General features: G+C 48.3%; 1 long non-coding RNA gene across 1 annotated transcript in view; it reads right to left on the reverse strand.

Annotated features, from left to right (window-relative positions):
* Positions 1–27,027, reverse strand: part of LOC146175431 (uncharacterized) — a 39,456-nt gene that overhangs the window by 5,676 nt on the left and 6,753 nt on the right. Inside the window, exons 2-3 of the long non-coding RNA XR_014701138.1 lie at positions 18,576–18,659; positions 6,457–6,651 (exon numbers count right to left, since the gene is read on the reverse strand). This is a non-coding gene — a long non-coding RNA (uncharacterized LOC146175431). The remainder of the gene's footprint in view (positions 1–6,456; positions 6,652–18,575; positions 18,660–27,027) is intronic.

A 27,027-nucleotide genomic window follows, 5' to 3' on the forward strand; every position in this document is an offset into this window, starting at 1 on the left:
ACCCTGTGAGACTCCACGGAAAGTGAAATGAGATGTCGGGCCATCCTCAGTCTGCATAAAGAGAGGTGTAGTAAATAAATAACTCGATATCCAGCAGAAAACATGACCGCCAGGCTCAGCAACTTCTGGAACGTCAAAAATGACCTGGTGACTGACTTTGTCATATACGCCCTTTTTATCCAGGAACAACGCCACGGGTAAGCCCTTCAAAATTTTTTGACTCTAAAGATGATACCAGGTCCACCACGTTGTCATTTGAAGAGCATCCACGTCGAAACCCGGACATTATATTCGGATATATATGGTAGCGCTCCAGGTACCCCTCAATAGGTGTAAGCAGCATCATTTCCAATACTTAGCCGACGCCGCTAGCCAGTGCGACTGGACGTTAGGATGTCAAGTTCAGAGGCGATTTGCCTTGGTTCAGGAGCGAAACTAAACGAATGACTTCCACTCGTCTGGAACTGTACCCTCACTCCATGATTCGTTGTAATATTCCAAAAGAACGTGTCTAGCTTCTTGTCCAAGATTTCCAAGCCAAAGTATGTCACACCGTCAGCACCAGGCGATATGAGCGTCTGCAAGAGGCCAGCGTAGCGTCAAGCAGTGGCGTCGCGAGAGGGGTGCGGGGAGTGCGGTCCGCACCAGGTACAGGGCTCAGGGGCGTGCTGCCGAGCAGAGAGAGGGAGGGAGGGTCGGGGGTCGAAATGAGTTATTGTGTGAAGACGCGAAAATGCGCACATTGGTGCCGCTGAGACATTGACTGGCAAGTGTGATCTTCTCAAAACGAATTATCCTGTTGTGAGGAGTGATTGAAAACCCATGCCTTAGTTTATGCCAGAGTCTACTCGCCATTTTAACGCTGAAATGAGCCTATGTACAGGGTCGTCCACTTCTAGCTATAACACGGTCACAGCTTTCAAAGCAACATTGCATCCAACGCAGGCGCTTATCGAAGCAAAGCGACGTACGCACAGAGAGATCCGGAGGTGGGGCTTCGCTTGACCTCACTCTTAGTTTTATTGAGCGGCTGAGTCGGGCGCAATGGTGATTTGAAAGAGGTGACCTTGTTATAGCTAGAAGTGGACGACCCTGTACATGCGTGTATCCTGGAAACACCACCATTAATTCGATACCTATCGGCAACCCAATGCGCGGGAGCGTGTTGACGACACCCGTCGGCGGCTGCGCCGCCGCATCCCTTCTTTTTGTCCAAGTGCATGGTACGACCGCTACGTCTAAGTGTTATAAAAGAAAAAAGAAATGTCACTTCAATCGCTCTGCGTGGTTGGGTGCAAAGCGAACTAACTTCAAAGCAAACCATGAAGATAGAGGAGGTAGAAAGGAAGCTGCGATCCGGTGCTTAAAACACGGGGATGGACAAGGGGGGGGTTGCGCCTCCGCACCGGGTGCGGGCGACCCTAGCGACGCCACTGGCGTCAAGTTCCTTCATGGAGAACGGATGGTCTATTTGTGAATCCTGAGAAGCGGGAACATCGTTGACATGTAGCGTTGCCGTTGGGGTCGATTGGCCTGCTACCCTAGCGCATTATTCTTCAGCTACCTCGACCTCATCATGTCTTTGGTAAAGTGCAAGAGATTTGAATGGGTAGAGCTACTGAGGGGATGTTCGTAGACCACGAATGACATTCCAGATGCGTGATAAAAGCTTCCGTGAATCAATTGTTTCACAGAATGACCTCCAACATTTGCTCGGAGGGGGGGGGGGGCTTGAATTTTGCGCTGAATGTTATTTTGTATGCGCCTCGCACATCTGAGGATGAGGCGCGACTTTGTGCGTCGGTATTCACGCTCTGCCCTCCGTCGCAGTGATCGCAGACACTGTAATTCCATATCAAACTGTGTGTAGTTAGGCATTGGGGTGAAGGAAAACGTCGCGTTTATCATGGCCTCCTTAATTTTCTCTTCAAAATTTACGGAGAGGCCTGCTTTGCAAGCACCTTTCGTAAGTGCTTGAAATGCTTAGAAATCGATGCGGTGCATACGTGTGGCAGAAGTGGATGTTGAAAGGCCAATAATGATCAGATATGTAGGGATGTCGTCGCTTCCGTGTGTTTCTATATCCGCAAACCATTGGACGCTTCTGGTGAGGGCTTGAGATATGAAAGCCAAATCAAGACAGCTACAGTAAGTTGCCCTTCGAAAAAAGGTCGGCGTACCGTCATTAAGACATTGAAGGTCATGGTCAGACGCAAACGACACAAGCATTCTTTCCTTGAGGCTCATTCTAACGCTTCCCTACATGATGTGGTGAGCATTAAAGTCTCCTATGATGATCCAAGGGCCAGGTGTAATCGCCATCAAGTCGTTCAATCGTGAGGCGACTTCATGCCGACATATACGCACCCACAAGAGTAAACGTGAGATTGCGCGTCTTCACTGTCAGGCAACCGTACTGGTTATCGTTGCTTGGAGGAACCGGATGAATCACATACGTGAGTTCTCGTCAAATATAGGTGATGACCTTGCTGGTTCCCTGGTGCATGGGAGATGCAAATGCCTCGTAGCCTGACAGTCGCAAGATCTTTGGTACATTCGGTTCACAAATAATAAGGATGGGGATGTGATTTGCATGAACATATTGTCAAAAATTTGTGATTCGTGACTGCAGCCCGCAGGCATTCCACTACAAAATAGAGGCGTCCCTCAGTTTTTTTTCAGACTCCTAATGCTTGGGGAGCCATTGTGTCTGCTACTGTAGAGCCGCGAGAACTGGTGTTAGCGCATCCAGTAACTGTATAGCATTCTGTGCTGCTGGCGTGCGCAGGCTAGATAGCACAGCGTGTATTGCATTCATAATCTACATGGGAATGGCAATTACTTGTAGGTCTTGGCCATCTCCCAGATCCTGTCTTTTCTCTGGCTCGGCAGCAGGTGCAGGACATTTGGTTCGCGGTAAGTTTCCTGGCCCAGTGGAGGTGGAAGGTTTTGGTAGCAGGGGCCAGTTAACGTCTCAGGCAGCACCTCCAGCTTCACTGCCCGTCGAGGTACTTTGATTTAGTACAGCAGGCATAGGAGTAGGACAAGATGCAGGAGTTCTCGAGGCTTTGGTATCAAAATTAACTGCTCTCTTATATGATATTCGGTGACGCGAACAACGCCATCGCACCTTACAAGCGGCCTCTCTGTGCGTAGATTGATAACGTACCATTTTCTTCAGCACTGCCCGTTCGGTCTTTAAGCGGAGGCACTCCTTAGAGGAGGAATCATGATGGCCACGGCAGTTGATGCCCTTCAGAACAATCACGCGAGCCGCTATGAGACTCGGAGCATCTAGGGCACATGGTGAAATTTTCACAAAAGCCACTCACGTGCCCGATCTTTATGCACTTTCTGCATTGAGGTGCCTTGGGCACGAGAGGCCGGACAGGGTGTCGGAAATGTCCAACCTTCACATGCGATTGTATGTAGTCGCCCTTGAAAGTGAGCTTAATGCATTTCGATCTCCCAAGGCGCTGCAGGTACAGTATGGAGATGCTGTTTGAGGTTGGCTTCATTAAGGCAGGTAAATCGGTGTCAGCGATGGCCACGCTGACATAGTAAATGACGCCGGCCGTAGTGCCGCTGTCCTGAAGAATAGGGGAGCGCACACTGATGTCGCCGAGTTAGTTGATGGCGATCAATCTCTCCAGTGCGTTCCACTTCATGACATCAATGGCGATTATGTTTTTATAGGGATTCACTTTGACGTCTTTAATCTTTCCAGGGACGAGGCTTTCACGGAACACAGACGTGACGTGCCTGTTGAGTTGGTTCAGGCTGTCTGTTGGCGTTTCTGGCACAAACAAGACAGTGTGGGATGGGGGCATCGCTTATTGATGACCGTAGACGTGCTGGATGAGGACGAGTCTTGTCGTCGACGTAGTCTTCACTTTGCTTTCTTGCTAAGCACCGGCACGGATTCATCGTCGTTGGTGGAAGAGTCATCACTGGCAGCCGAGTACAACACTGTGGCCTGGATGCTTGCATCACTCGAGTCGTAGAGGCGTTTTCTCTAGGCAACTGCTGCCGACGCACCGGGTTCCAAAGGAGGCCCATGAGTGTTCACTTGCATCGCCGTGCGAAAGAGGCAGAGGCGCCTCCCGGTTATGGCACAAATTTAAAAAAATCAGCGGAGACGGAACAAAGCGTTATAGTAAAGAACAAGTTCTTCTTCTTCGTCAAGGCACACTGAAATGACGCAACACCTTCATACTTCATTCTATGGATGTTAGAGCTCATAAAATTGCATTAATTTATATTGTTTAATCATTTTATTTATCATACTGTTAGTTGCCCTTTGTCTGACAATACGGGAGCTACGCGCAACGATAAAGGAGCATCAGTAACTTCACATAGAGATATAAAATGAACACTGAATATAAAAGAGCAAAAAGCAAAATAAGAACATATTGTTACGGACGAGCAAGGAAGAAGAAGCGGGCAGTGGCGCGGGCAGGAACGCTCGCACTAGGTCCGCTAACATTTGATTAAAACGTCATCTCACGGTCATCGAACATAATCTCTCAGTTCTCTTTCTCCTGTGTTCACCGGCTTGCCGCCACGTAATATTTGGTTGAAGGTGCGAGGTACTTCATCATCACCCCCTCACCCTGGTCCTGAGCTCCGGCGCCCTGCGTCTTGTGTCGTCGGGAAAGGGTTAGGATGCATCGCCTGGTTGGTCCCCAGCATGATGGACCCGACGCGGCCTTGCCATTCATCCGCCCCGTCCTCCCCGCCCTGACCACAAGACACGACGGAGACTGACCGGTGACGCCACCCATGCGCATTACCACAAGACACAGCGACACAGCCGAAGGCCATGTGACCGTACTGACCCGATTTGCCGACCTGAGACCCCACTGACCCAAGACACCGCCACACATGAACACATTACCCCTGCCCATGCCATACGATGCGTGCCTATGCCTCGGCCATCGGATATTGGAGACCAGTGGTCCGAAAGCATCCTGAGCGAAGATTCATGCGAGGACCGTCGTAGTGGCAAGCAGTTTTCTTCCTTCTTCCTCTTCTTCTTCAAGCACCCAGACAAGCCCACCATCATGCTATAGGCTCATAAACATCAGTAAACTTCCTCGTCCACGATCGGGACGATCGCTCGGTGGCCCAGGGTCATGTTACTGACGAGCAAGGAAGAAGAAGCGGGCAGTGGCGCGGGCAGAAGCGCTCGCGCTAAGTCCGCTAACATTTGATTAAAACGTCATCTCACTGTCATCGAACATCATCTCTGAGTTCTTTTTCTCCTGTGTTCACTGGCTTGCCGCCACGTAACAATATAATCAGTCTAAGTAACAAATGTTAGTTCTCTTCTGCTTACAGCAAACAGAGCAGCGGCTATTCTCATCATCGAAAAGACACGATTCAAATTGCTCAACTAAACCGCCGTTGAACATTTTTCACAACTTCACGGAGATAACCTGGACTGCCTGCACAACGCTCCCTCAACCCTGCTGACGCGGACTACACGGCGCCTGCATGACGTCGGATCAGCAGCTATAAAAGCAGATACGTTCAAAAAAAAGAAAAAGCTTTTTGGAACGTATCTCTACATGCATACATGTACAAGTTTGTTGAAAAATAGCCATAACTGATTTACACTAACGGTACCAGCTGCTTGTTTTTACGTAAAGGTGTCAAGTCCTGTTCTATAAAGTCGAAAATGCTTACATCAACAGAGGTTTTAAAGCTGTAGTATGTTTTTGAGGTCCTCCGGGTCGCTGAGCGCTCCATGGCACTTGTGAAAACAACAGATTCATTGTCCGACATCGCGGCTATGGTAGATTTTGAGAGGCCCAGTTCACAATTTTTTTTTTTCCCAGAAATTACAATGAGGTCAGAAAATACACTGGCGGAGGGTACGCTCGTATGGATGTTTCCACGACATGCTTGGAATTGGAAGAACATAGAATATGTAGTACCAGTTGCGAAATGTGTAATTCCTTATACTATTTCTTATTCTAAATATGCCTTGTAAACATTCAATGTATAATTATGTGACTACAAGTGTGTGAATCTTCATCTTCTTTTTTTTTTTTATAAGTGTGAGTTCTTTGTGTGATGAGAACGTATGTTGTTCTTGCTTTTGCTGTGTGTTGTGAGCACTGTGTCGGGTGCTTGGGCCCCGTCAAGCAGAGTTCATCTGCCTTTTGCCCTCTGTATCCGAGACTTGGTCTGAATAAAAATCAAGTCAAGTCAAATAAAGGGAATGAGACTTGCAGTGCACTACAGTTGAATTTTGGAACATTAAAATTCCAACAGATAACAATATAACTCTTCCATTTTCGTTGCACTAACAAGACATCGTTCAATAACTCCAGTGAAGAGAGTTCAGCACTTGGTGATTCGTAGATTACCAGTTAGGACGTTACCAACACACGACCAGTGCTTTCCGGAGACTTTTAAATAAACAAGTAAAATTTTTTCGAATGAACTCACTGTAGCACGTTTTCAGGCAATCCGTATAAGAAGTAAATTCGTTTGCATCTTCAGTAGTGCAGCTTGCTGCCATATATTCGAAACAGCGGCTTGTGCTTGGGTCAAACCCGTACCGAAATATGTCATACGGTACAGATTTTCCTTGGCATATTGGTTGTTTTGGATTCATTTGGCGGCAAGTTTTTTCACTCGAGTCTGAAAAATAAGGAATTTTCGGCTTACCTTAATAAATGCTCTCCCTTTCTGTACATTGCTCGACTGGCACAACGTTAACAACAAAAAAATTCGCAACACTGTCAGGATTTCAGGAACAGATTGTCACACTATGGTATATAATAGGTAAGGCATAGGCAATTAGAATTATTTGCCTGAGACTAAATGCAAAATAGCTATAATGACTATGTGTCATGTTTCAAAATACATCTGACTACAGCTCATACTATGCGCAATGTTTTTATGATATTTGCCAAAAGCGATCAAGCAGCTTCGTCTGCTGCCGAAGCAAGCTCGTGGTGCAAGCAGCGGCGCTGCAGTATCAGGCGGAGACCCTCGCTTGCCGGCTACGACTGTAACTTGACGGACGTAAGCCTGCAGCGGCGCTTAGCTTCAAGGAGCAAAATTGCGCGCCGTACATGATATCCACTTATTTACGATCTATGAAGGAGGGATAAAATTGAGGTTTACATCAGAAAGTTTACTCGCGACGTCAGGGAGGAAGGGTCAGCGCCGTCGCTCGCTTGTGAGCTTACTAGATGTGCAGACGCAGACGCTTGGCTACATTTGCAAACGACAGTATGTACTCTGAGCCTTACGCATGCTGGTTGCAAAATGTTGAGAAGCTACTTTGCACAATGTATCAAAGTCATGAATACGGCTATGTATCATTACTACACTGTACGTAACGTTTCATTAAAAATGACTGCTCATATAATCGAACATGTGTTATGGCATGGTAAACCCACATGTTGGCTTCATCCGAATTTCGTGCCAAGGACACCGCAACAGCCGGCTTTCGTTCTACTGGAGCATAAATCCCCACGCGTTGCCTCGTATTATTGCAATTACGCCGGCGGTCATTTTTGTTATTGCAGGTGTAAGAAGCTGTGCTTGGCAGTTTTTTTTTTTTAAGAAAGTCGTTTTTCAAATGGCATCTGGGATCTTAATGATTCACATTAGATTGGTTCCGCTAATTTTGGCAGGTGGCTTTGGAATATGACTTTATCGCGACCCTTTTAGCATGCTAGGACTTGACCTTGAACTCCGCTGAAAAGCCTTCGTCTATTTGTCTATCCGAGTCCGTTCCCCATCCCAAGCATGCTTCTAACCGGAGATAGTTTGTAAAAAACATGACCTCTTCTAAGCCTGCACTCATAACACCAGCTAAACACCTCCTCCGATAAACATGGTTGTCATATTTGGGAACGGACGGACGGATGTGCTAATGGTATACGTTACGCGTTGACATTATTCAATTTGAATTTTCTGTGATGTCCGTTGTGAAAACTGGTCCCTAGCAAATACTCCAGCGAAAGTTCTAAATTTGATATCAGCAAACTCTCGTTGCACACTATTCTCAGGGTGCCTGAAGCGCCCCACCCGGCGTCAAATCTAGCCGCCGCAACCAGATTTCAACAGAAGGAAAGTGTAAAACAGGCTCCTGTGCTTTGCAAGGCCACCTTAAAGAATCCCATGTGTTTTATACTTAAATGGTTGAAGGATCTTGATATAATATTTTTGGATATATGGTGAAAACTGGATGCAGCGTTATATCCGTCCGTATATTACATCGGCAGAAGGATATATCACTGCGAGGAAATGGTGTCGAGATATTTGCAGTACAGCAATGGTCATGGAGACCATCTCACGGCATGTACGTACAGCCTTTGTTCAAAGTGGAGAGCCCAGGAGTTCTGCTTCTGAGCCGTGTAGTGGCGCTGATTTAGCATTAGTGGAGGTCCCTCCCATTGGAAAGGGTAGAAAAAATTTCCTTACCATCAAGAGACTGGGAACAGTGGAAATTCATTACAAGCCGCACGAAGAGGCTCAAAGCCGACCTCTTGGGGTCTATCTGATAAAGGTTGTACATCTGACCCGATATGCGATATATTATATACTACAAATAAGGAAACAGCGAATTCTGGCCAGACATATCATGTATAGTACTCCAAGCCGTGAATAGGGCAGACACGGAAGAATGTGGCAAGATATTTCCATGTATGACAGTATGCCGGCATGTTGCCCCATTCCTGATATGCACAGATCTGTAGACTTTTCTAGAGATCCAGATATTGCAGTTTTTTAAAATAATTGCAGCAAAACTTCGAAGGCTTGTTAACAGTGCTTACACTCGTATAATCAGTTTTAACAGGGATAAACATCTGCAAGCGCCAACTCTGCCGCGCTGCATAGCATTCTGCATACGCGATATTGATACACGCACCCCGCACCCAAGTGCGGCGCTCAGCTTCGCACAATACACTCCATCCGCTCCTCTTTGCTCGCCTATGCACCATTCTTAACGCGAACGCCTTTCTAGGCTCATGGTGAAAATCTCGTGTCGCCGAGATTTGTCCGCGAGATGTATCAGCGAGATTCCGCGAGTGACAGATACTGCCCCCTTCCTTTCCTGTAAACCAATATAGAACGGCGGTTAACCTTGGTACGTTCAACGGAATGCTGGCTGTGTTCGACAAGAGGCGCGTGATGTAGCGTGAGTAGCATGCAACGCTCCGGCTTTTGCATTTGTCCACTGCAGATTCAGCACTGTTATCACAATTTTTCAGGTTTTCCTCTTTTCGCTATCTATGAAAAAATTGTTTCGAGGCACCCTTAAAGTATCTCGTCGACATACCATCTCTCGACACTGCAGAGAAATAATGTGTGCCCGCCGCGCTCACAACGCGCGAATACATAAATCACTACAGAAAACATAGAGGCGCGAAATTTGCCTTCATGAGGAGCTTCCCCAAAAGGAAAGAGCCAGCGGGATGCGGCGGATGAGCTGTATGCAGCAGACGACAAGCGGGACTTCCAGAGATATAAAAGAACGTTGACTCAGGCAACGAACAAGACGATAGTGCAGCTTGACGACGCAAACCACAAACGCGATTTCCAGGCATATATGCCAATGGCAACGCAGACAACCTGAGAGTGCAGCTACGAGAAGCAGACGACAAAGGAGTGTCGGGTATGGCGCCCATATAGTTTCGTAATATTCAGAAACTCTATGCCAGTATCGCGGATACCGAATCTCACCAGTGGTGATGCGGTGATTTGAGCGCCATCTATGGGATCCGCCACCGAGCTTTCTACGATGTAGCCAAATTTCACACTTCCCAAAAAGGGAGCCGGCGCTTCTATCTTACTTCATGATCCACACATTCTTCTGCGTACAAACCCACCTGCGGACTACAAACTGACTTGCGCATGCTCATATACCTTCTTACTTAGAATTCCTACATCTACTCTGAGGCTGCTGGAGTTTCTGCTGAACCGCAGCCTTAACCCAGAAGTCTCAAAGTACACAACAGCTCATTCAAACCGATAATCACACGTGGGCGAGGTTCACAGTGGTTAGAGATAAAGGTTGAGTTGGAAGTGAACAACGCAAAAAACAGTTTAAAGTAATAAAATAGGTGAAGTTCTAAAACCAGAAAAGGGCAATATAATTGAGGGGAAAAACTTGAAGCAATGATAATTTAAGACGAAATAAGCATTGGCAGAGGATGCAATCCTAAAGTAACATAACAGACGGTATATATGGGAATAGAATTGATTGCGAAAAAATGCAAAACAACCTGGAGTCGACTGAAATTAAGTTTGGCCGATGATATTCGGAAAGGGCTAGGCTATATCCGTTGGTCACACGGGACTGGGCGGCTTTAAAGAGATACCCAAGAGGCTTTTCCCTTCTATTTGGCTCAGTCATGCTGATAATGTTCGTAAATCTAGGCTACGCTTAGGGTTGGGCCAGATGGCAAAGCTGACAAGAGAAGCGCAATTTTTAAGATGTGTTGTAAACTTAGCTAGTTGTAGCAATCATTGCTAAGAAAATATATACCACGCATTTTGCCAAAACCGCAAAGTGCATTGCTTGGAGCTTCAGAACAACAGAAGCGTGCGTGTGGGGTTCGTGTATTATCTGTCGTTCTTCCAGCAAAAGACATTAAACACGCTTTCAAGTACGGTAGAAACAAAATGCTTGCATTTGGATTCCTCTAACTTCCAAACCAGTTGAAGGTAGGAATAGCTGCACCGCCATACGGTCTAGCTCCAAGTCCGTCAACGGGAATTTCGGCTACGGGCATGAAATGGACAACATATTTGGAAATAGCAAATTTCGACGCATTCTTTGGAGACTGAAACCTCATGATTTGTGGGGCCCCGCAGCCCCTTTTAGTGTTCCAAACCGCGCGCAATTTTTTTTATGTTTGTGATATCTTTGTGAGGGCAGAACGAGCGCGCATGAGCGAGCTGCCAAGCGTGAGGGCCGCATGTTATCGACGCGGAAACGAAGGTAGATAAGGGCGTCGAAAGCAAGGCTCGCGGCTTTTGCCCGGCAAGAGGCCGACGAGCTTCACGGGCCAGCGAATGTGCACGGACGACTAACGGAGTCCTGAGGGGGAATTCCGTAACGCTCTCAATACACAACCAGTCTCAAACCACTCAACTTGCCCTGCTCCTATTGGTCGGCGGCAATATTGAAGTTTTGCGTCATCACTGATCTCACCGGTGACTGCAGTTACGGCATGAACAAGACTAAAGTGGCGACGTTGCCATGCACTGAATATTGACTGAAATTATGAGCGAAACGAGGTAACCCCAAAACCAGTCAACTTGAGTAGAGCGAAAATGGCGGCTGTGTTCCTTGCGATGCGCTGGCTGTGAGGCAGTTGTGTCGGTGCGATCCACGGGGTAGGAGGGAGCACGAAGACGCGTTTGTTTGACGTACCGGACTAGTTTTTCCGACTCTGTTCAACTCGTAAACCAGCAGAAAGTGGAGTGACTGTGCGGCGATTGCCGACGAACATCGATGAACGGGGGCTTACGGGCGTGTGCGGCTGCATGCGCACCGCGTTCTTTTTGTTTGTTTTTTTTTTTTTTTTTTGCTATCGGTGGCTGCCAACTTGCGTCGGGAATGTAACATCGTTTGCATCGCATAGGCCTCGATCAGCAGGTGCGTGCGCCGGTAGCGGATGTCATCGGGCGGAACGCTGATTGCCGTCAAGGTCAAGACGCCGCGGGGCGATATGGAAAGAGGCCGCTAGGCAAAGGGTTCCACGTTGTGAACATCACAATAGTGAGTAGATTTTGATTTTGACTGGGCGAGTTTGGCTATGAGTTCGGAAGGCCATTGTAAACTTGTATTGTGCCTGTTTTATCGCAGATCTGCGACGCGAACATGCGCACTTTTAACCGTCGCTGCCCCGCCGGACCAAGGCCTCCAAACGACGCGTTAGTCTAGCGGTACTCCTGTGCGCCGAAAGGTGAACGAAGGCCTGCTGAACCCCTGTGACTTTTATTGGGTAATCTGTAAAAAACCCGCGTCGGTCATCGAACGATCTTGATTATGTGTATTCATATGGGTAATCGACCACATGCTGTAAGTTGGCTTCTCTGCAAGTCTTGTTTTCCAACCAAAAGGACTCGTTTCCAGTCTCGCAATGTTTGAACATACTAGCAGAGGAAAGTTCTCTTTTCTTTTCAGCTGTTATCTTCAAGATTACCCAGCGAGACTTGACGAAAGTTCAATAGCTGTATATACCTCCTCTTTATATGTAAAATGCAGGACGAAGGGTCTAGGAATTGTAGTGCCTTGCTCCTGGAGCACGACTGGTTTCGGCCCATTCGTTACGCTCCCTCCCTACAACACGTTCGCTACTATCTGAGTACGCTGTAGAAAGCTCCTGCTTCTTTTCGTTTCAGCAAAAACTAGAAGAGTGTTGTGTGATAACGAGACCTTTTGGTTGGAATACGAGCCTTGCAGAGAAGCTGACTTGTATTCCAGCGAGTGACCGACGAATTCGCTGAAGCTGCATGCATAAGACGGGCTAGTCATGCGTATGAATGCATGTTACAGTACAAATTTGAGTTATGGCAGCAACAACCAAATATTCAATGTTTGAAATCTCTTTACTGCCTAAGAACCCGTAGCGCCTGTGTTATGCAGGTAATCTTAACACATTTTTTATATCAGTGTGAAGCTACAAGGCTGTCCTTGAACAGCCCTGTGACACGTTGCCAGCATTCCTGTGAATGTTTATCACCTCACTGTGAGCTAGTTGGTATGGATCTTAGACTGTATACTAGAACATGCAAAAGGCGGACTTAAATGGATGTCATTGTTTGGTTATGCAGGAGACAGTGACTACCCACTGGAGTCATGGCTGCTTACATCAATGTCAAGTCATCCCAGACCCAACTTGCTGTCCCTTCTCTGCTATCACGTTGCAGCCTGGCACAGTTGGCTGTTGTCACTAGCTATGTGGTAAACATGCTTAAACCGAAAACCGTAGCGTTACAGCAAGGTAGTAAATGTTCATGACGCTTATTGGAATCAGAAAATGTTACCAAATATTTTTTACTGCCACATATATTCAGTAGAAACACTTATTTATTGGCCGCTGCATTTCACTTGTGTGTTTTTATTGAGAAAGAGAAACCATGCATACCAGCCCACTTACCTTGATGTACAATGACCATACAACATTGACATGTGTATTGCAGAATAATTATTGGGCTCAAAGAAGCCGTTCCCTTTCAACATATTGAAGTTACCTATACAAATAGGTACTGTATGTATGGTGCAGAGTGCAAAATGCTTACATATCAGAGATAAAAATGCCAGCTGGATATGGTATACTACTAGAGGCCTTGTTCAGTGCTAAATGCTGTAACAGCTGCTAGGGGAATGGTGTACATATACTAGGCTGCAGTGCCCAGAATGATTGCTTAATGATTACAAAATTCTAGTGAAAATAAAATAACTAAGCATCACACATGCATTGTTAAGGCAATGTGTGAATACATCTTATGTACACTAATAAAACGTGTAAAACTGCAAGGGGAATGCTGAACAGCTTGAAGACAATAGAGGCAGCTAAACCATGAGCATTCAAAAGTGTTTTACACCATAAACAAGATCGAATGAGAGAAATAATATGGCTACAAAAGAGCACTGAACAAGGGTTGATGAGGAACCTTGGTTTGCAAGCCAAAATTGAAACATTGGCTCGGCTTGCGAACTGAGGCTCCCCCTCAACCCTTGTTCAGAGCTCTTTCATACACTATAAACATGTGATAAGTACACCTTTACATAACTATCACCTACTTTTGACCTTGGAATTTATTTTCCAAGTCATTTTCAACAAATAATCAGAAAAAGCATCTTCTGTGCAAACTGGCCTTTCATTTTAAATAGTTCTTACATAATGCACACAACATGGAAAGGTAACAGAATGAGGAATGCGTGTAAAATGAACATCTTTTTGAAACACTACACAGACACCATGATGGCACTTCAAAACTAGCACACATTCTTCGCCTTCAAGATAATCTGCACACCACCCTGGTGGGCCCCTTGTTTATAACACTACGGAAATTAAGCAGATTCACCAGCTCGCCTGCGGCACCGCGCACCAAGCTTGCGTCATGCGTTTGCCTTTCCCGTCGAAAGGGGGGGGGGGGAAGGGGGATACCGCTCAACATGAACAGACACTGACAACGTCAGAGAGAGGCCTTCCAACAATGTGCCACTAACACACACTGCCTGAATAAAGTATTTTCTTTCTCTGAACACACCAAACAAAGCATTAACATCAGAGTTTGTGTACCTTATAGAGACTAAACAATCAACATCAGCAACATCAAAACATCAACGGAATATCAGGAACAGAGCCCGATGGGGCCGAAGTCAACTGGCTGCGAAGTACAGAAGTGACTGTCACCATGGCTTACACGAGGAGTGCGTGGTGGAGGGTCGTGTGTCGGATCTCGTTTCCCGCACTGCGATTGCCCGCTCTTGCATAGCAGCTGCCACCTGCCTTGCTGCAAGTGCAAACTTTCCTCTGTCGGCAGATACAGCAGTGTAGCCCTCATGGTCGTCTTGTATTTTTTTTTAAACAAAGAGAACAGCAGACCACATGCCTCCCACTCGTCGCTCTTGTCAACGATAGTAAGCACTGTTTGACAACGCTGACACTCTCCAGTAAGCTGATGACTTAGTCGATTTTCGTGCCAAACGCATTCACCACGCTGATCACTGCAGGTTCGTTGCCGTCATTGTTTTCAATCGGATTTTTCCAGCTACTAACGACATCCGCACAGAACCTCGATTATAGACGACGCATGAAAAATAGCAACTAGCCGAGTAATCAGCTGTTTTCTACCAAGCTGCCATGTGCACTCTTTGACACCATCAGCATGCCATCGCGGAGACAAAAAGTTACCGAGGTGCAAACTTAATTGTAATGCCTAAAACACATCTCCTTATGTTTGATGTTACTTAGCTGTAAATACAGTTCCTCAGCAGAATAACTATTATTAATTTTATTTATTGCGTATTAACTGCGCCGTTTCATAAATAGTTAGGAGACGGTCCCTGGTCGGCCTCGGCTACTGTTGCGACAAATGTGTAGCAATAGCCACGGCCACGGAACGTTGACTTCAGGGGCGGAGTCATGCTACGAGTCACTGGCAATTAGTCGATTTCGTAATCCGTCACGATTGACGTTTCAATGTCACGTGAAAGCCGCGTCAATTTGACGTCGCGCTCTACAACTTGAGAGCGAAATTGAGAGCGTTACAGAATTCTCCCCCCCCCCCCCTGCCTGGATGAAGACAAAAGGGGTGCCTGCAGGAATGGTTTAGACGTATTTGCGTGAGTTGCTGCTATGCAAGGAGCAATGTTTCTTGTACCGTTGTTAGTGCTATGGCCGTATCACTTGCCCTATTCGCGCCGCAGTGTGTTTTATCATGCCGCGTGAAAACCAGGACCTTCGTTCGGTTTTATTTTTGGTGTTCCAGTGTCGCGAGTCTCAACCGCATGTTTGCAGCACAAGGGCCCTCGACGTTGTTCTGTTCTTAATTATTTTTCGTTTATCCACAATAAACCAGTGTTTTTAAGAGAGACTGGATTTTTCACTCGTCGGGCGAGACCTTTGCTTCCGGACCCGTTTTCTAGAAGGCGGAGCCTTCAGAGTTCTAATCGTTCAAACTTATTACATCTGCTTTCTGGGGTATATAAAAGGTCCACACACGCACATGTTCGTCGGCGGATCATATTTGGCTTTGATTCCAAAAGAAAGGAACGTCTCAAAACAGGGACACTATTTCTTTCGTAATGACAATGTTTGTGTACCTGCTCGTGGCATTTTTTTCTATACTGCTGCCTTCGCAGTTGCAAGAACGTACTACTTGGCTTCTAGCCAGAGTATGTGTCTCTCCTCCATCACATCGTGTCTTAGGGTAGTTCAGTCGTTCTTTTCTTACCAACAAGGTTAAGAAGAGCTCAAACTCTGCTAGCCTCATTCGGTATCTGGGATAGATTTACCTGGAGGAACAATTTTACACGCCTAGTTGCTTGCCATGTGGGGAGCTATAAACACCATTATGACAGCTGCAGCCAGAAAAGATAATTTCAATGGATATCAAATTTTAACCGACTCATATACAGCGATTGCGGAGCTGACGGCACCAACTACAGACGACGCAGTGGCCAAGGACATCAGGAAGAGGCTGAAGCGAATGCGGGATTTTGGAATAGAAATTCAAATTATATGGACACCGGGATATACTGGCATGGACGGGGGCAACGCAGTCTCGCAAGCGGGTGGGCTTGCTGAAAGGTACAATGCCCCACAACCCAACTCCATGCCTAATCCGATAAACACAAATACTTACCAAACAATTCTCACTAAAGGCTCCCCTGGCAGATCGATCATGCACTATGTATGCATCAAAACAAAACAAAACAGCAAGCTTAGATTATATGAAGCGCACTAACGCCAGTGTTTGATAACACGAAAGGGCTCACTCGACCACAAGAAATATTTCTCAACAAAGTAATAACAAACGCAGCTTACACACCACACATACTTGACAAGTGGTTTCTCGGAAGACACGAAACACTCAAACACAACATATGCACCCACTGTCAGGAACAGTGTACAGCTGATCTAAAACATATTATGTGGCAATGCGCATCGTTTTCACGAGGAAGGAACAAAATTACGCATATTCCACACGACGACATGCCCACCCTATCAGATAAGATTCTATAAAGCACACCAATACAACATTTCATTTCATTGCTACATACGGCAGTGAGAGCGGACTGCTTCGAGTAGCGTGAGAGAGGTCGACTTACAGCGCGAAGATCGACCGCATGGCAGGCAACAAGCAACAGCTTGAAGAACCGTGAAGACAAAGCTACACTCCCATCCCTCTACCCAATTAGCGGTCGAGAGCCATCCCTTCCTTTACATAAAGGCTTCTTTCATTCATTCATCTTATGGTCCACATTATCCTTGACATTTCAGACACGTATACGGCGTGGTTAAAGCGGGCCTTTAAGGCCCCGCTTTGCTCATACAGCGCAGAACATATCGCCGGTTTCGGCGATACGAAAATTATCCTGACGGGACGCGCCTTAAATTGCAGAAATTATTTGTGGCAACTGTAGGTATAAAGTAGATGAAGGCGCAAAATGTGGTAACTACAATAAATAAGGATGCCTCTTCTTACTTCGCAGCTGTTTTCACATACATTGTGGCACATTTATCATAAAACCTGCGGCAACAGCCATTGTTCAAACACTCAAGCGGCGAGTGGGACGGCGGCATGCACAACAAACCCCAGTTGCCTCGTTTTCCTCGCCTACTTGTCTCACCTGGCGCGCGCCACTTGCTCGTCAGGTATCTCTACGGAACCAGGATGCATGGTGAGGTTTGATGTTTTCCATCTCAAATTAGCTGCAAAACCGTTCTTCACTCTGCTTTCAAAGTGACATCATACCATTTTGCAGCCTAGTTCTTATGTATTTGCCAATGTAGTTGGCGACACGGGTTGCAACCGACATACGTCCCTCTTATTCCCTATCACCTCTCTACACCACATGACCTAGCGGTGCGCGACGTTTTCAGAGCAGGAGGATTGGAGTGGGTGCCGCCAGTAAGTAGGAAAATCGCGTATATTTTTCCTACTTCTCGACAGTCATGGCGTTTTCGTGGCTTTTTCTAAATAGTTGCGCCGGTGGGACAGTGATCCACTCCGCCATCCGACAACAATAAGTCCACCTCGCATGGCAAAAGCCCATTATTGGCCCTTTTCTTAAACAACATTTGTGGTCCATGGTCCCTTTTCCCAAGCATTTCACCCCAGGAGAGCCGAGCACCAGGCCGGGGAAAATCATGTACCCATTGGAAATCGGTGGGTGCACGACGGAACCAGGGATCAAACATGCTACCTCCCGAATGCGAGGGGATGCTCTTCACACGAGGCCAATGCTGCTTTTTTGTTGTTTTTTTGTCCTAATTTTTTTTCTCGTCCTCGCAACCTTTGCAGGCCGAAGTTGCGCAGCAGGGTTAGCGGAGCCTCTTCCAAGCGCCCACTCCTGTGACAGCCGGGCGCCGGGTCGGGAGACGATTGCACCCATTTTTACCGGTAAATGTCTGACGGCGGGTTTTGAACTAACGACCTACCGCAGCCGAGACAGGCGCCCAAACCACTCGGCAACGACTGCGGTCCAGAAACATTTGGTACGCAACTATGGTTTCGAAAGCTGGGTATTTTATTTTGTTATAATCATAATCAACGAACAAAAGTGCCAATTCACGACTCAACTGCATTTTACACAAAATTTCGAGTGCTGTTACCTAGCTAGTTCTAGCGAGGACGGAGAGCACGAATATGTGCATTTTACTACAAAAGCTGTTTAACTTCTCACTTTACAGGAGCCAACGCACTCACATTAAATCGATAGCTGGGTGTCCTAATAGGAATCAAGGTATTAGCTGCATGCAAACATTGCAAGAAACATATTTTCCTATGCAGACGGGATGCTGTTGACAAATTTTCAACTGAGGAAACTATCCTCGGCGAAAAATACTGAATTCGCTTACCTCTTGCGGATACATGTTCCAAGTGTTTCGCCATAACCACAGAACCACCGCCTTCTAGGATCATCCCTGCAAATAGAGCCAAGACTGCACAGAAAATTTATCAGTTAAGAGAGGAACCTAAAAATGCTTCAGAGATCAAAACGACCACCTGAAAAACGGGATATGGTCGTTTGCAGTGAATTTAAAGGACACTATTATTGAATTGGCTATAAATGGCTCGGACCAGAAAACAGCGAATTTTTCATTTCCTAAGGAAATAAACTATTCTGTTGACAAGACGAAAGTATAAATATTTAGCACGTCTGCTGCCACCACTCATAGGTAAATGATAATGCTTGCTGTGATGTATCTACTCTGCGTTCTCATCAAATGATATTTTTGTTCCCAATAAAATTAATATTGAAATACAAGAAAAGGAGGACGGCAAGTGTAGTCAAGATCACGAAGCAGCAGTTTAAAAGGCTCGAATGTATGGCGGAGCAAAAGGTTGCAGAATAAATAAGCGGTCATACGTTCGTATCATATTTTGTGTGTTCTGTTGGATACGCAACAAGTTCAAAGTCACGAGCTGTTATCGGCGTTCACCTCATATTGTGCTTGCTAGACGATGGGATGCAGTGACGCCGTTGTTGCTTCAGTCGTTCGGTGACTGGTGCAACGTGAACGCAACCGCTATGGACTGACTCAAGTAAAACGTAACTAGGCATGCTCAAACGCCACCGTTACAGATACAAAATTTGTTCTAGCGAGGATGGAAAATGTGCTCGCCCAAATCTGTTCCTAATTTCCTTCTCGAATGTGAGCTGCGCTCCCAGCGAGTAATAGGCTCGCATAAAAAATAGAAGAGACTTTTTTTAACAAATAGCCCGCCAGTGGAGTATCTGCGAATATTTTGAATGTTGTGGTGTAAATATTATTTTGGCACGGAAGAAGAGGAAGCGCGGTTTGAGCGCGCGGCACGAGGGTAGTGGGGTAAAGAGAAGGAGGGTTGGGTGGGTAGTTTGCCTGTTCCTGGCTCTGTTTTCTGAGTTTCATTCATCCCACATTGTTACATTTTGGTGGCAGCGCTGAGAGCATACGACACACCCGCTCCGAGAGCACTACTCCCGATGTCGCGGATGACCGGCGTTCACCACTAGCCCATGGATCCGAGGACGCAGCGTCCAGCGCCGCTAGGCCTACACGCTCAGAGAAGCTCGGGCCTTCCCAACAGCTGGACCCTGGTGCTCAGCTCCTCCTGGAGCTAATCTTCCAGCGGCTAGACGCATCGGAGGCCAAACTGGCTGCCCAAACGGGGGCTGTAGTAGCTCTCCGGCGTGATGTTGGTTGCCTAGTGTTAGCCGACTTGTACATAGCAGGTCAGTTGCCTTTGAGCATTGCTGCCACTGTCCCTGAGCAAGAGGCCTCCTTTCGTAGGCAGCTGGCCGAGCGGAAGCGCGACCTGGAGGCTGAGCGCCAGTGCACCCTCCCGCACGCCGCCAAGGTGCAGAAGTTGATGCAGGAGCTGGATCAGCAACTGAGCAAGGTGCAGCAACAGGAGAAGAGCTTCAAGGCCCGACAGAAGCTTGGTGAGGAGAAGTTGGCCCAGCTGCAGCGGTGGGTGCACGAGCTGAATGTGAAACTGCAGAAGGCATGGGATTCTAGAGGAGGAGGTGGAACACTCCGACCGAGAGACCCTGGAGCGCGAGCGGCAGGAGGCGGAAGCTCGCGTAGCTCAAGCCTAGTGGCAGACCGAGACCCTGGAGGCTGTGTGTACACAACGGCGGGAGCGGATCGACCAGGATGCCCAGAAAATGGCTGCCCATCTGGCTGCCTCCAATGACCAAGAGGAAGAGCTGAGTAATGTGCACCAGGTGGAGCTTGAGAGGAGCGCGAGGAGTACTGGCGCAGCCTGGACGTTCTAGAGCAACTTTGCGAGGCGAAAGCCGAGGAGTTGCATGCCCGCCTGTCCGAGTAATTCGAGACCCACAGCTGTGAGGTGAGCGAGCTATCACGCAAGAAGGCAGAGGCTGAGGTGGCCGAGCAGCGGCTTACTTAGGTGTAAGAGGCTGCTGTCGAGGAGCTGCGTAGCAAGTTGTTGCGACCAACGGGCCAAGAATTACGACCTGCGCAACAAAACCAGGGAGCTGGAAGAGGTCAGACAGGCATGCGAATGAAAGCCCGAAGCCCAAAACAAGGACCTGAGCACGGAGCTTGATATACTCAGGGCCAGGCACACAAAGGAAATCCAAAGCTTGGAAGGATGGTTATTGGCCGAGTGTGAGCGGAAGGAGCCGGAGCTGCTGGAGTGATTATTACATGCAATCAAGGTGGATGGTGGTCTTGCCCACTCCGAATGGCTGGTGTGATTTGAGTGGAAGCTGCGAGAATGGTTCAAGAAGAAACAGCTGTATGGTCGACCAGCTTGCACAGGAGAGGTACTACAGTTCTTCTGCTGCGCATGTGAAGTGCCTGGAGCAGCTCATTGAGACCAACACCCGGCTGGACACAGAGGTGTAAACTATGTGAAGCATCGAACATATCAAGGTGCTTAAGTTGAGAGCTGGAATCGCGGTTTTGGTTTTCGTCCTCGTGGTTGCAGGGCAGGTCTCATACGGTGGCATAGACCAGGCGCCAGCTGAAGATGCTGGGTAGACAGAGCCAACTCTGAACCTACGCAAGTCCAAGCTTGCACCTGAGGGCGAATAAGAGGATAAGGACATGCCCAAAGAGACAAAGGTCGAGCCACATATGGTATCCACACTGACCGATGGGGAAATTGTGGACACGCAGGTCAGAGTCCAGCTGAACGTCTTAAAGCTCAACCCTTTCAACGTCCAACAGGTGGTCAAAAATGCGCGCTACCTGCTAATAAATTTGGCTCTCGCGGGGCTCATCCCACTGCTGACGCCAGTTATTACATGCGGCTCACGGCCCCATCGGTAACATTGGCCTGGCGGCTCCGTGGTTCGGCGGACGACATCAACGGTCCGAGCAAAGACGAGGCGTCTCCTAACATAACCGCGTTCAATACAACATCATGAAGGAACGGGCAGAGAAGCTGACACGGAGAGAATACTGACACTCTCACTCAGCTGGTGTCTGACGTCGTCTCTGACTGACTGAGTGATTCTTTCCTTTTTTTTTAAGGGCGGTCCATCAGCAGTTTCTTACCGCAAGCGACCCCCCAGAAATCTTTGCCCTTCAAGAAGCAGGGAAACATGCGAAATTGGCTGGATATCGGACATACACATCGGGAAGAGCAAACTCTCAGGTGGCTACTCTAGTTAGGCGAAACCTTACGGTTATCTTGCATGAGCTAGACTCCACTTTCCCTGACCATATCCTTCTCGAAATTCTCCCCCGGCCCTCTCGTGCGACCAGGCAATGCCTTTTCGTGCTCAACGTCTATAGCCCACCCCGATCACGCAAGGCCGTCTTCGGGCCACTTTTCCTCCGAGTACAGCAGCTAGCGCGAGGGCTACCTCTAATTATTCTCGGTAATTTCAACGCTCCGCATCAAGCATGGGGTTACCACTACGACGCGCTTAAAGGCCGATTGCTTTGGGACGATTGGCACACACTCCATCTGAACCTCTTAACGGATATCACCCAACCCACTCGGAGAGGAACGGGCGTCTCGCGGGACACAACCCCGGATCTCGCCTTTACGGGACCGGGGATTGCAGCTACCTGGTGCAATACTCGGGAAGCATTCGGAAGCGACCACTACGTTCTGGAGATTGTCATTCAGGAGCCTACTCGACAACGTACTCGACCAGCTGAAATGGTCAACTGGGATTGCTTTCGCGCCAAGCGAACAGAGCAAGGCTCTTCCCAACCTATCACAGACATCGCCGCTTGGTCAGCCGACATCCTCAAACAAGTTGCAGATATCACTGCTGAAGTTGCTGTGGAAGACTCCGTACCAAACTGCGACAGATATTATGCCCAACTGTGGGACCGCAAGCGCAAGCTGGAGGCCCTGATGCAAACTCGCAAGTGGGATCGGAATCTTCGACGACGGCTCGCCCGAGTCCATACAAACATCGAAAACCATGCTGTAGAGCTTGCACGCCAAAACTGGCACAATTTATGTGACCAGATGGATAAGGCTCCTAACGCCAGAAGCACCTGGAAACTACTCCGTCACCTCCTCGACCCCGAAGGGAGCAAGTTCAAAGCCCGCCAGCAGCTCCAGCGTATCTTCCACCAATTTCCGGGCACCTCAGACGCCCTCAAACATGAGCTAGTAGACACCTACATCCGCCCAGGACCGGTGAAATCTTTCCCTCCTTATCAGGGGAAGGAAAACGTCCGTTTAGATGCTCCCATCACTTTACCGGAGGTACGAGCTGAGCTCAATCGTCTCAAGACAAACTCAGCTGCAGGCCCGGACCGGATATCTAACCGTATGCCTCGGAACCTCGATGACGCCTCGATTCATGCTCTCACAGACTTTCTGCAAAAATGCTGGGAGCGGGTAGCCATCCCGCAAGAGTGGAAATGCGCCAACCTCGTGCTCATCCCCAAGCCGGGCAAACCACCTACTCTCTCGAACCTCCGCCCCATTTCTCTCACGTCCTGCGTGGGAAAACTATTGGAGCATGTAATTCAGACCCGTCTTCTTCGTTACCTAGAAGAACATCACCTACTTCCAGACACGATGTTTGGTTTTCGACCACACATTGCGGCCCCAGACATCATGCTCTTGCTCAAGCATCAGGTGCTGACACATAGCACTTTGGACACCAAAGTCATAGTTGGTCTAGATGTCGCGAAGGCCTTTGACAATGTTCTGCATGAAGCTATTCTGCAGAACCTCCAGACCCTAGGGGTGGGACAACGAACGTATGCATATATACGCAACTTTCTCACGAACCGCACAGTGCAACTTGACACCGGCTCAGGAGATCCTTCCACCATCTCTCCTGGAAGCCGGGGTACACCCCAAGGCTCAGTGCTTTCCCCACTCCTGTTCAATATTGCGCTGCTTGGCCTGCCCAATCTTTTGGCAGATATTCCCCACTTGCACCACAGCCTATACGCCGACGACCTCACTCTGGGTTACACACGGCAGTGACGGCCAGATCGAGGAGACTCTGCAGACAGCCGTCGATCGCGTTCGTACCTACCTGGCCACAGTCGGCCTATCCTGCTCGGCCACCAAGTCTGAATACATCATTGTCCCAACCCAGTGAAGACGCCCCAGATCACCGCCGGCATCATTCAATCTGCAAGTACAGGGCACTCCCATACCCCGTACCGACCGAATCCGTATCCTGGGCCTTCATCTACAAGATAATGGAGCAAACGCCACTACTCTTCAGCGAATAGATCAATCTGTAATCCAGATCAGCCGCCTGCTCAAGAGAGTCGCCAACAAGCATAAGGGCATGCGCGAATCCAACCTTTTGCGCCTCGTACAAGCCTTCGTTTGTACGCGCATTGCCTATGTTGCCCCTTACCTTCGCCTCACGCGAACAGATCGGGAACGACTGGGTGCATCACTGCGCAAGGCATACAAGACAGCATTGGGTCTATCCATGTCCACTTCCACCACCAAACTGATGACCCTCGGGATCTCCAACACAGTCGACGAGCTGATTGAAGCGACTCTAACTTCCCAATATGAGCGCCTCTCGCTGACACATGCGGGCCGTGCAGTACTGAGCCAGGTAGGAATCACTCCTCTGAGGGCGACTTCTACGTACATGGACCTCACGCCTGAGCAGAGACTCAGTCTTCGTATTCCTCCGCTTCCCAAACGTATGCATCCAGAGTATCATACAGAGCGCAGAGCCGACCGAGCCCGGCAGCTCAACAAACGTTTTACCGGTCACCCCGACGTTACGTACACAGATGCCTCCCACCACCCCCCGTCGCCCCGCTATGGTTGCGGTTGCATTGGCACCGCACCGAAATTGGCACAACGCCTGCAGCGTCCTCAACGCCGCAACTGTTACCACCGCAGAAGAGGTTGCCATCGCGTTAGCTCTGACCGACCCCTCCACCAAAGTAGTCGTTAGCGATTCCCAACAGGCAATTCGTAACTTCGATGCAGGTCGCATATCCCGACAGGCACACACTATCCTCCGATCTCTCCCCTTACCGTCTACACCTCGTCTTCTCATATGGACCCCAGCTCATGAGGCGCTCAGCGGGAACGCACAGGCGCATGCTCTAGCCCGAGAACTCAGCTACCGGGCGGAGCACCCTCCTCAGCCTGCCGCTTCCTCTGACACTCCCCAAGGCACTCATTCACGCCTTGTTACATACACGGACATCCTCCAGCATTATCGGCTCGAACGGTGTCTATACCCCCCTGCGCACCGGGAACTATCCCGGCGCGAGGCCGTCCATTGGCGCAAAATACAAACAGGAACCTTTCCCAACCCATGGCTATATAGCAAAATTTTCCCAAATCTTGTTGCACCTAGCTGCAAACACTGCTCACAACCGGCCACATTCATTCACATGGTGTGGACATGTATACGACACAACGCCGACAATACAGCTACAAGGGATGCGTGGGAGTCCCTCCTGCGTACCACCGAGCTCGCCCAACAGCGCCAGCTCATTTTGCGCGCATTGGAGGTCGCAGAGTCCCAAGGGATCCCTGCTGACCTTCTCTAAGCAGTGCAACCAGTCTTTCGGCTGGTTCCCCTTCTTTGGGAGTAAATAAAAAGTTTATCATCATCATCCCGTCTTTTTTAGTTTGTCGAGCATGCTCGTCGCTAGCTTACGCTGGTGAATGAAAAGGCCCAGTACTCTAACTTCCTCTCTCTCGGGTATTGGTTCTGATCCAAGTCGCCATTCTATCTTGTCTGTGCATTTTTTGGATGGAATAATATGGACGAATTCGGATTTTTTTGGTGAGCAATGGAGGCCGAATTTTTTCGCGTACTCATTCACAGCGGTGGCTGCCTCCTGCAAGCTGGTCTCCATTTCTCCGAGAGAGCCCCGCGTGGCTCATATGGAGATGTCGTCTGCGTACAGCGCGTACTGCACACCCGAGACTTTCTCCAGGTGGACCGGAAGATTTTTCATTGCCATGTTGAAAATCAGCGGGGATAGCACCGCTCCTCTCGTGCCTAATAGAAAGGGACCGTGGTCTGCGTTCTGGATCCTCACGTAGGCCTTTCTGTCTGAGAGGAAGCGTTTTATATACTCGAACGCGTTCTTTCCACCCCCCGTCTCCGAAAGGTGTGTCAGGATAGCCTCGTGCGTCACATTATCGAAGGCTCCCTTCAGATCTAAGGCCAGCACTATCTTATCCCCGTTCGGATGTTCTATTGGATTTCTATCTTTTTCCCGTTCGGATGTTCTATCGGATTTAAAATTTCTCTGCTAAGCTGTAGCAGGACGTCCTGACCCGATTTATTTGGCCTGAAGCCATACATCGAGTAGGCGAAAAATCGCTTATTTTCAAGATACTAAGAAAGTCTCTCTCTGACCATTGTTTCCATCAATTTGCCCACGCACGACGTGAGAGAAATGGGCCTGAGGTTGTCCGTATCTATGGTTTTGCCTGCGTTTGGGATGAAAGTTATGAGTGCCGTTTTCCATTCGGTGGGAAGAGGAACTTCGCCCGTCCAGATCGAATTGAAGTGTTCTAGAAGGGACTGGTACGCGTGCTCTGGTAGGTTTGCTAGGAGTTTTACCGTGATCCCATCCCTTCCTGGCGCGGTCCCGCGTTTCATTCTCGCTAGGGCTGCCTTGAGCTCGTATAGCTTGAAAGGTTCTTCCAAAAAAACAGCGCAAACAAACGGGGACGACAGGAAGAAACAACAGGAACAGGCGCTGACTCTCAACTAAAATTTAATCGCAGAAAACACAATTATATAAGGTACAGAAAACAAAACACCAAAACCAGACCGCACGTGTTACTATGTTTTTTTGCGCTGTTTTTTTTTTTTGGATGATGTATCACCAACTCGCCCGCTTAACTATCCTGTTGAATTTCATTTCTAGTACTACGGGCTCTGTTACGTACCCTAACCCTCTTCCTGATGACCCGGCTTTCCTGGCCTCGTTGGTTGCTGTGTGTGTGTGCAAAGCTCGCGTGTCTTCCTGGTATGCAAGGAAAGGTTTGTGTCCACTAGAACTTCAAGCGATTTGCGGGTTCCTGCAACCGTCCAAAGGACATGCACGCCGAGTGTGTAAAATCCTGTCTTCGGAATAGTGGCACCAAGGCCGGTTTTTCAAGAACCGCCTCAGAGTTGCCTGTGAGTACAGCGGAAGTCTACATCACCATCATCGTATGTACCGTGAATGGTGCAAAACAGTTGACGTGTGCACGGAGTTCTTGTGGAGTAGGGTTCGACCGAATCTCCCGTCAAGGAAGACGACCTCGCCGCAACCAGGAAAAGTGATTGTACTTGGTGACACGCCACTACCAAAATCGCATGAAGACCTTCTCCGGATGGGCCCGAAATTCTGTGTTGAGCCGCACCTGCGCAGGGAAGATAAG

Source organism: Amblyomma maculatum, chromosome 10, assembly GCF_055883805.1.
Source record: "Amblyomma maculatum isolate TAMU_Amacu chromosome 10, ASM5588380v1, whole genome shotgun sequence".
Classification (NCBI taxonomy): domain Eukaryota; kingdom Metazoa; phylum Arthropoda; class Arachnida; order Ixodida; family Ixodidae; genus Amblyomma; species Amblyomma maculatum.